The sequence below is a fragment of the Suricata suricatta genome, chromosome 2 (genome assembly GCF_006229205.1).
Source record: "Suricata suricatta isolate VVHF042 chromosome 2, meerkat_22Aug2017_6uvM2_HiC, whole genome shotgun sequence".
NCBI classification, from domain to species: Eukaryota; Metazoa; Chordata; class Mammalia; order Carnivora; family Herpestidae; genus Suricata; species Suricata suricatta.
Window position 1 is genome coordinate 71201073 of NC_043701.1, and position 7773 is coordinate 71208845.

The following is a 7773-nucleotide window of genomic DNA, read 5'->3' on the forward strand; positions in this document are numbered from 1 at the left end:
ATATTGTAGTATAGAGGTGGAATTTAAGGAAAGGTATTAAGCAGGCTGTGTTGTAGCCTATGAACAAGTAATATATTGTATCATTTATCTTGAATGTATCATAGATAAGCTGCTATATAACGATTGCCACTTCAGATAGCTGTGAAAAAATCCCTAATCTTAAAAATTTCACTTTAACATCTGCTTTTGCTGCATCCCATAGGTTTTGGAATATTGTGTTTCCTTCTTCTCTTGTTTGAGACATATTTTGATTTATCATTTGATTTTTTATTTGGCCCATTGCTTTTGCAGTAGAATGTTGCTTAATATTTACATATTAAATATGTAATATTTACATTGTAGGTTTTCCAGCTTTGTTTTATTGTTGATATTTAGTTTTGTACCATTATGGTTGGAAAATATACTTTGTATGTTTTCAGTCTTCTTAAATTTGTAGTATTTGCTATGTCTCTCTTAATGTGATTTAACCAGGGGATTCTTCTCTTCTATGTGTACTTGAAGAAAATGTGCATTCTACTTTTCTTAGATGGACTGTTTTACATATACCTTTTAGAACAATGTATTCTGAAGTATGCTTCAAGTAAAAAAGATTCTTGTTGAAAAACAAGTAACTTTAACCTGGGGGTACTTGTTTAATGTTTATTTATTTCTGAGAGAGAATGAGACAGACAGAGCATGAGCAGCGGAAGGGCAGAGAGAGAGGGACACAAAGAATCTGGGAGCAGGCTCCAGGTTCCAACATGTCAGGACAGAACCAGACACGGGGCTCAAACCCACGAACCTGATTATGACCTGAGCTGGAGCCCAGCACTTAACCAGTTGAGCCACCCAGGCACCCCTGAGGGTCCTAGTTGAAAATAGAGCATATAGAATTGTTGAATCACTATATTGAACACCTGAAATTAATATAATGCTATATGTCAACTATACTGAAATTAAAACAAAAAATCTTAATAAAAAAGAGTAGGAAAAGTTAACTAGAAGCATATTCTCAGATGAAAAAAATAAATTCTTAAGATTAATTTAAATTATGAGATCTTATCTATAAGATAATAACCTAAATAAATAAACCACAAACTTATTATTACTCACAGTTGTAAATTTTACATCATGTGATAAATGTCAACTATTGTCAATTATTGTGCCATACTAGTATGAGGGGAAAACCCTCTAAGTGTTTTTTTGACTGTTTGATCACTGGAAAATCAGCAATTATAATATACCTTTAAATAACATTCATAGGCTGTTACATGACAATGTTACGTTTAAGAGCTGCAAGCATCCCATAAAAACAGGACTAAATATATGGAGTATGTGCCATGGGCACCTCCTAACCTTGATGTCATTAAAAAAAAAAAAGCTACTGCCACGGTTCCAGAAATACTGCTTTGGTATTTTGCTACAATTGCTAATTTTCTCTTTGGTTTATCTTAAATATAGTTGACAACTTGGGTTTTTCTCTAAAGAAAAAGTCTGCTCCTTATTATAAAGTTGTAAATATATTTTTGAAGCTTGAAAGTAAAACCAGAACATGAGCAAAATGTGAAAATGCATTTAAAAGTTGATAAAGGTTAAGTGTGCTATTTTGATCACAACTTGGAATGCTGAGTAAAGCAAGAGAGAAATGACGGATTCTTGACTTGGGCATATTTGAAGGGTGTCTTCTTTTCTCAGTTTAAATTTTATTTATTAAAAAAATGAGAGAAAATCAAATGAAAATGAAACTATAAAACAAAATGATAGGGATGCGCAATAATGCCAGTATTAATCATGCTTATAATCTAGAAATGGATTGTGACAAATAGTTTTGGATCAATATTAAAAGTAGTAGTCTAGGGGCCCCTGGGTGGCTCAGTTGGATAAGCGCCCAACTTTGGCTCAGGTCATGATCTCATGGTTCATGGGTTCCAGCCCCGCATCAGGTTCTGTGCTGACACCTCAGAGCCCAAAGTCTGTTTTGGATTCTGTGCCTCCCTCTCTCTCTCTCTGACCCACTTCCATTTGTTCTCTGTCTCAAAAATAAAAACTATATAAAAAATTTTTAAAAATAAAAATAGTAGTCAAAAAAAAAGAATGTAAATAGTTGATAGGCTCTTTGATTATATGATGATCAGTTACTAAAATTAAAAATAATTTAATGTTTGAAATTGTTTTGTAAGTGAAGTCTCTTGGCACAAGGGACCGTGCACATGAATGTGCACACGAGCAGGAGAGATATGCCCCATATATGTGTGTGCTTCTTTGCCCCTATTTGCAAATACATTAATGCTCCTTCAGGTACATCCTTCAATTTATTCAATACCAACTGACTTGGTTCATGGGAGCCTTGGCTAAAGAGTAGAGTTCAATCTCTCAGTCTTATCACCCTAATAGTCATCACTTTAGTCCCTCAAAATTCTTTTTTTTTTTTTAACATTTATGTATTTTTGAAGTACAGAGAGAGACAGATCATAAGCAGGGGAGGGGCAGAGAGAGAGGGACACACAGAATCGGAAGCAGGCTCCAGGCTCTAAGCTGTCAGCACAGAACCTAATGCTGGGCTCGAACCCACGAACTGAGATCATGACCTGAGCCAAGTCGAACGCTCAGCTGACTGAGCCATCCAGGCGCCCCTCATAGTTCTTAAATATGTGTCTTTGACCATCAGCAGTAGACAGTGGGTGCGCATATTATGCTTGGAGAAACAGAAAAAAGATGAACAATGAAATTAACAGCAATATCATTTTTCCAGGGACTTGATATCATAACCTGTGCGTTTCACAATGAGGGAAGAACAGTTTAACTTGATGATGACTGAGAGATGATAACTTGATGATAACTAATCTCTCATGGAGAGGATGAGCAAAAGGGAAGAATTGTTATATTAACTAAACTAAGAGTTCATTAGCCTGGTGTGCCCTCTGCTTGACGGCCTATGTAAAAATCCAAGCCTGTAAATGTCTCCAACCACAAATGGCCACCTGGGATTGCACCCTAGCCAATTGGGTAATTTTCTTCCCTTGTTTCTGCAAGTTTTTCCTCTGGTTCCTCTGACAGGGCACTCCTAACCTCATATGTCACACTGCCTAATTCAAATCAATTTTTGCTCAATAAATAATTATGTCAACTAGTCAATAAAGTGTTTACTGAATTTTATGTTTGTGCTATTTTCAGCTTTTAAAATGGCTTATTTGTGGAAGCACTGGGGTGGCTCAGTTGGTTAGGCATCCAGCTTTGGCTTAGGTCATGATCTTATGGTTTGTGAGTTCAAATCCCACATCAGGCTATCTACTTTCAGTGTGGAGTCTGCTTCTGATCCTCTGTCTCCCTCTCTCTGCCCCTCCCCTGCTTGTGATCTCTCTCTCTCCCTCTCTCTCAAAAATAGACATTAAAAAATGAAAAATAAATTAAAAAGGCTTATTTGTTAAAATTTCCTTCTGATATGAAATATTTACTTTTATTCAATTTTTTTATCTTTTTTTTTTTTTTTAAAGAGCATTACCAACTTGTATAAACTTCAGGACCCCAATGGGTCTGTACTGGGGATGGTGTCCAATGCCTGTGTTATAACCTTTTGGGAATTCTTTTGTAAGTAAACAGGCATTTACTATACTATACATGATATTCCTATTTTATACTAAGATTTTGTGCAAGATGGATTCCATGTTGTCTTTCCCTTCATTAAAAAATAAAATGATCCTTTTTAAGCCTTACTTTTTAAAATATTTTGTCTCTATGCTCATTATTTAGTTGTTCTTATATGGAACTTGCTTTTGTTTATAAAGGAATATTTTTCTAATTTATTGATATAAGCAGGAATCCTTTTCTGCTTTTCATGGTGTTATTACCTCTGTGTAATATGAAAATATGCAAAAACCTTTTTAACCAAAGATTCTAGAATAATCTTGTTGTTTTTTTTTAGGTCAGTGTTTTCCAATCTGTTCAGTAATGTTACTGAGATACTGATCAGAATGTTTATTAAGTCAGTAGACACACACCTCATGGGACCCTTTAAAACTGATTTTATCCTTCCATAGGAAAAGAGCATTATTTTTATATTTCCTATGCCATAAAATGTATTTTAAAAACACTAATCTATGTAATTCCACATATTATATCAAAGAATATATGCTTTCTCTATCTAGATACTAAAAAATATTTACTTCCAAATGTTTCACTCTAGTCTTTTGTGAATATTTGTTGATTATATATATTTTTATAAAGATACAGGATTAGTTATTTTCTGTATTAGTTCCCTGTAGACATGGCAAAAAAGTACCAAAAATTTGGTAAAGTCTTTAAAATAGCATCCACACATATTATCGCTCAATTTCAATGGTTTGAAAGTCCAGGGAACATGTGACTCAGCTCGTTCTTTGTTCTGGGTTTCACCAGGCCATCATCATGGAAGGTTAAGTAATAAACTCACTTTCGAACTCTCTCAGGTTTGACAGATTCAGTTTCCATTGGTGATGTTACACTTTTTGTGAAAATTCCATAATGTCTGACAATAGAAAATAGCTGGATTCTCCCACCTGCTTCTGAAAAACTCTATTACCCACTTAGGGACTAACCAGCAAGAAAGGGCAAATAACACATTGATACTACTATTAATATACTTTTGATCTTATGCATCCCCTGAGTGGGGTCCTGGGTTCCCCAAGAGTCCGAAGAAAATACTTTGAGAAGCACTATTCTAGTGGAAGAATAGAAAAAAATTATTTAATAGAGTGACAAGTAAAAAAGAGGATCATACAAACTGAAAGTACCCAGATTATCATGTTATGGAGGGCATCATGCCCAGTATAAAATGGTCCTTCCCAAACCTGGGCAAGAGAAGAAAGGACAAGAATAAACTCAAGCATGTATTTTAATTTATGCTAGAGTGAACCTAATGAATTCTAATTTCATAACAAGTATTTGTATGAGGAACTGTGTCAAGGTCTTATTTCCTTGATTTTTACCAACTTATTCTGAGGTGTCTGAACGGTAGTTTGGAGACGTTGATGGTCTTAGACTTTCAGACTTGTTTAAAACTACTGTCTCTCACTAAAATCCATTATGGCAGGAATGAGATTTTCCGTTAGTGGCTGGGGTAAGCTGCCACCTACCTTCTATTTGTAATAAGTTGTCCATGATTTTCTTTGACGAAGCTTAAGAACATTTCTGTGTTTTCAAAAACAGAGGACAATTATTGAGCAGCTGGACATGATATTTTAGTGGATGTGTCCTTAAAATAATTTTCTTCATGATTACTGATACTGTTCTCTGCCTTCAGCTCAATTAGTTTCTAAATATGATTACCTAAATCCTAAGTGGGGGGAAAGGAATAAAGAATATAATGCCCATATACATTTCATCCCAATGTTTTTCCACTCATGTAACTAGTATTTCACAATTTCTTTTGGTTTTTACCTAGAATAGAGTGACTTGTAAATTTTTTATTTACCTGACCTAACACCAAAATTCTGTGCTTTCCCGAACGCTTTATAAACTAGAAAATTAGGAATTGCTGAGCATCTTCTGTGAATTATTAAAAAATTTTTTGCTTTTATTCAGAACAGATGGGGAAAGAGCAACTCATTAGGAAATGTGCGCAGATACAGCGCATGATGTTGGACAAAATATGTTCCAGAAAGTAAAGGCAATCAATTACCCATTTGATGTTATACTGAACTCCTTCTCCATTCATTTTCATTGATTCATCAGTTACTTACTTATTTATTAATAACTCTTATATCTTAACAGCTCCAGGTCAGACACTAGGCTCACATCTGCGAGGAGACATACTATTAGGTCTTGTTAACTTTACCCTGAAAAGAGAATTCCAAGTTGGTTGTGTGATACCTAAAGCTAGTCTAAAGACATCCTAAAACAGAGTATTTTGTTTCTGTTTATTAGCTTTTTGAAAGACTTTTTTTTTAAAGCAGTTTTAGTTTTATAGCAAAATTGAGAGAAGTCAAGAGATTTCCCATCTATCTCCTGCCGCGGGACATGCATGGCCTCTGCCATTGTTACCTTTCTCAGTAAAGTGACACATATGTTACAAATGACGAGTCTACACGGACACATCATTGTTCCCAAAGTCCAGAGTTTACATTACTATTAAGTCTTAAAATGGTATGTTCTATGGGTTTGGACAAATGTATAATCTCACATATCCACTGTTACAGTATCATAGAGAGTAGTTTCACTTCCCTAAAGATCCTCTGTGTTCTGCCTATTCATCCCTCCCCCTCTCCAAACCCTAATCTTGGTGACCACTGTTCTTTTTACCGTCTTTCCCAAAATATCATACAGTTGGAATCACACAGCACGTAGTGGTCTCAGATTGACTTCTTTTACTTACTAATGTAAATTTAGACTTCTTCCATGTTTTTTTCAGGGCTTGATTGCTCATTTCTGTTTAGCAATCAAGTATTCTGAATAATACTCCATTGTTTAAATACACCATAATTTATTTATTTATTCATCTACTGAAAGATATCCCGGTTGCTCCAAGTTTTAGCAGTGATGAATAAAGCCACCTATTAACATCTATGCACAGGCTTTTGTGTGGACATAAGTCTTCAACTCCTTTAAATAAATACCAAGTAACACAACTGCTGAATTGTGTGGTAGGAGTATCTTAAAAAAACTAATAAACTGTCTTCCAAAGTGGCTATGCCATTTTGCACTCCCACCATCAGTGAATAAAAGTCTCGTTGTTCCACATCCATGCCATGATTTGGTGTTGTCAGTGTTCCAGATTTTAGCTATTTTAATAGGAATGTAGTGGTTTTTCATTATAGTTTTATTTTGCATTTTCCTGATGCTCCTGATGTAGAGCATCTTTTGCTGTTTATATGCATATAAATATCTCCTTTGCTGAGGTGTATGTTAAGGTCTTTGGCCATTTAATTAATTGGGTTTTTGTTTTCTGATTGTCCAGTTTTTAGAGTTCTTTATGTTTGGAGAACAGTCCTTTATCAGACAGATGTCTTTTGCAAATATTTTCTTCCAGTAGGTGGTTTGTCCTTTTATTCTCTTGACATTGTCTTTCAAAAAGCAGAAGTCTTTAATTTTAAGGAATTCTAGCTTCTCGGTTCTTCTTTCAAGGATTGTACTTTTGCTGTTGTATCAAAAGTCATTATGAAGCCCAAAACCAAGCAGATACTCTCCTATAGTTTTGTGTTTTACATTTAGGTATGTGACCCATTTTAAGTTAATTTTTGTGAAGGGTGTAAGATAGGTTTGTCCTTTCTTTTCTTTATTTTTTAAATATGCATTCCATTTGTATCAGAACCATTGGTCAAAAATACTTATCTTTGTTCCATTATACTGCTTTTGCTTCTTTGTCAAAAATAAGCTAACTGTATCTAGATGGGACTACTTTGGGGGTCTCTTTTACACTCCATTAATCTATTTGTCTGTTTCTTCACCAAAACCACATAGTCATGATTATTGTGACTTCACGGTAATCATGAGGTACGGTAGTTTATGTCTTCCAATGTCATTCTTCTTCAAATGAATTATGTTGGCTATTCTGGGTATACTCCCTCTCCATTATAAAATTTAGAATCAATTTATTTATATCTAATCAATAAGTTGCTAGGATTTAGGATTTTGATTGGGAATCCATGGAATCAAAGAGATCAAATAAGAACCAACATCTTGACAGTACTGAGTCGTCACTGCCCAGGATTTTCCTGTTTGTTTGTTTTGAATAAATATTTAGAGATGGGTATATACATTTTCTTTCATTTAAAGTGCATTCTCTGGAGGCATCTGAGTGGCTCAGTTGGTTAAGCCTTG